We start from the raw sequence: 3,455 nt of genomic DNA, 5'->3' as shown, positions 1-3,455 counted from the left end.
AAAAGCCTATCATTCATACAGTGAAAACTGGAAAATTTCTGTGCGGGAGGTTTTTGTTAAACCAGTCTTAACTTTTGTTAATTTTGAAATCAGGACACAAAAGTTCATCGTTTGTGACTACAGGACACACAAAATTTTGAATTTTATTTCTAGTCATAACCCTAATATACATGTGTCATCCCGTAGGTAGCCCCGTTCGTCTATCATTCAGACTTATAATCACACGCTTAGCAGAAATTCGTGTTGGGCGATAAAATTCACATTACCATCCGTATGCAAGAGCAGTCTCAACTCTCCTAGATTAGAGACTGAAATTAGCGATCCGCATGTGGGCCGCAAAGAAAGGTAGACGGGTGGAGAGAGAGAGAGAGAGAGAGATGCGATGCTCTGCTCTGCTCACCATTAAAGCTATATATAATTTTTCGAGTATGACCGCGTGACTGGACTCAAAAACTAAGATCATACTTTTAGGGATCATTTCTATAGTGTGTATCTTGATCGTGATTGTTCTAAATTGCGAATCCGAGCCCCGCGATGAAGAGACGGAACTTCCCGGCCTGAGCATGAAGCGAACTCGAATATGGGCGTAGCCCAGACTCGAGATTGATGATTGCGCCTTTCCTTAGGGCAAGGCTGGCTGTGAGGTTGTCTGAGCGGCTCACGTTCTCATTCATGTATCTGATTACTGCGACAGAGTGTGAATCGCATAATCAATTACTATCACACCACACATAATAAATGTGGGAACTCACATGTGCCCTTTTCATTCGACTGCCAGTTACACTACGTGACTACGTGATAAACTGCATCTATTTCTAGCAGTAGCGTGCGGTTAGGTTCGTGGTTGGGGAGGCACGGACCCCCCCCACACACACACAAACACGCACGCACGTGAAATATTTAGTTTTAATCGATTTATTACAGATTACTCAACGAAAAGTATGAAAAGAAACACAAGAAATATTATTCAAGAACTTAATTTCGGTATTACATTGTCTCAAGGATTGGAACGGACACTGTTTGTGGACATTATTTGTAAATAAAGTCAATGCGCCTATCCTTTGCCACAAAAATTTCTGTGACTTCGTTGTAAAAGTCCTCCTTGTTCTCCTTCAGTTTCAAAAGTCTCTTCGCCTCAATTGAGATTAGGGCCAAAGAGGAAAGTCGCCCTGAATCGGTCCTATTTCGACTGTATGTCTTGAGTCTTTTTAACGCAGAGAAAGACCTTTCCACTGACGCTGTAGTAGCTGGCACAGTTAGCACCAGTTGGAGCAACGTTGTGGCATCTGGAACCGTCTGAAGCAGATCTTTCTGGGTTAAAAATCTCAGAAGCTCTCCTGGAGATTTGCACTCATTCCTCAATGTTTGCGAGCTGTACAGTCCGATGAGGTCAGTCTTTAGTCTAACAAAGCAGGGCTGTGGAGTCGGAGTCGGAGTCGGTGGAGTCGGAGTCGGAGTCGGGGTAATTTTTGCTTGATGGAGTCGGAGTCGGAGTCGGAGTCGTGAAAACTATAATAGCTGGAGTCGGAGTCGGAGTCGGTGGGAAAATACTGACTGGAGTCGGAGTAAGAGTTTGTGAGAATGACTCTGACTTCGACTCCGACTCGAACTTCTCTATCATGAAAACATTTACTTTCAAAGAATTTTCAATAGAATTTTTATATACCACCAATCACTGTTATTAATAACCATACAGACAAGGCCAGCCCGTGGCACGCAGGCCAAATTTGGCACAGGAGAAGGTTAGGTGTGGCCTGCGAGGTAATTCTCAAAATTATTTATGACATCAGGTACAATTGCAAGGCCAACCAAAATTTGATTAGCATGACCGCGAAATTTGATGATGACTAAAACAACAGTTCTGACGCATTGACGTATCCAGGGGCCAGCCACATTTATCCCAGATCTTCGTATATGACCATAAAGTAGAATATTTCATAGCAGATTTATTTGACTTGAAATTTTTCTCGGTACTTCGCATGATTCATTGTCACTAGATATCTTGCATTCAGTATTTGAGCCCCCTTCTGAAAATTATAAATACATATTATTCACAGAATTGACTCTAACTATATTCGCAATTAGGAGATAACGTGTCGTCCAACATGCGGTTTCGCTTGTGCACTCGCAGCGAGATCGTCGACAAAACATTTGCACAAAATGATAGAGGCATGTTCACTGATACCGTCGATTTTGCTCTATCTAATCGTCGAATAATCCTGTACTTGCCAAATGAGCCCAGTGGTATACTGATGCGACCCCCAATGTATGTTAGCGACATATTTTGATATAGCCCAATTCAGTCGTTGCAAAAAAATTGCGCGCTTAGCGCGACCAGGGCCTTATTGCACACTGCACGGTGCGTATTAATATAAGTCTTGTTTGCAATGTTACCTAATTCGGTTCGCTCCTATCGACTACTAAAAAAAGGTTATCAACATTCCAGTTGCAGACGCAATGGTTCGTAAATCTCAGGTGTCCCTTTCGCCGAAAAAGTTGCCCACCCCTGACATCACTTGCAAATTACAACTCAGTTGCAGATGGGAAGAAAATCGCAATATTCGTTTTCGCGATGCAGTCAAAATTGATACAATTTTTGGAATTATACCATGATACTGTGACAGAGCAAATGCATCCACTGATTTTGTAAAATTGTAGAGATGATGTAAATATGACCAAACGATGCTTCCCACTTGACAAAATTAAGAATACTTGTAGTGTAGCTTAGCTGTTTGGGTCGAACAAATGATTAAGAAGGACTGCAAGTCCTAATCCTTGAATACTTGATTAAGTACATGTAGACTAGACATAGGCTATATGGTCTCTGACTACTTAACTAAATTCCATTTATGACCAATGTATATTAGTAGTAAGAGTGTGTGTGCTTGTAATCAGGATAGTGTGCAATGACAAAATTAGTCAGTTCAATCTCTTTATTAGTTGCTGACTCATACACAAGAGCTACACATGGATTTTTTATCTACATTTTTATTATACAGGATTGGATATCTGCCATATTTGAATGATTCATACATTTCAGGATATTAGAGAGTCCATGTTACAAAAACTTGAAAAAGGAAGGATATTTAGCAAATCTTTCTTTCATGTTAATTGTATAGTGGATAATTAGAGCTGTTCCACAATGAAACAATTTAGCATGCCACCATTAATCATATGTTTGAATATGTTTAATGGTTGTATGGTGGTCATTCAACCGACAATGTGGCATATAATTTTCGAAGGAAATTGGTAATAATGCTGGAGTCGCAGTCGGGAGTCGGAGTCGGAGTCGGTACGTTTAAAGATCCAGGAGTCGGAGTCGGAGTCGGTACGTTTAAAGACTCAGGAGTCGGAGTCGGAGTCGGAGTCGGTATATTGAAAATGTGTGGAGTCGGAGTCGGAGCCGGAGTCGGTGATAAAATTTACCGACTCCACAGCCCTGTAACAAAGTCACA

General features: G+C 41.3%; 1 non-coding gene across 1 annotated transcript; it reads left to right on the top strand.

The window, feature by feature from the left end:
- The first annotated feature begins 455 nt into the window (after positions 1-455).
- LOC145451652 (small nucleolar RNA U3) lies at positions 456-658 on the top strand. Its single transcript, XR_013918979.1, has one exon. It is a non-coding gene; the product is annotated as a small nucleolar RNA U3 (small nucleolar RNA).
- Positions 659-3,455: the final 2,797 nt, after the last annotated feature.

Source organism: Botryllus schlosseri, chromosome 1, assembly GCF_051294905.1.
Source record: "Botryllus schlosseri isolate E-star chromosome 1, Bs_hap1, whole genome shotgun sequence".
Classification (NCBI taxonomy): Eukaryota; Metazoa; Chordata; class Ascidiacea; order Stolidobranchia; family Styelidae; genus Botryllus; species Botryllus schlosseri.
The sequence above is the reverse complement of the archived record's forward strand: the minus strand, read 5'-3'. Positions and strand labels throughout refer to the sequence as shown.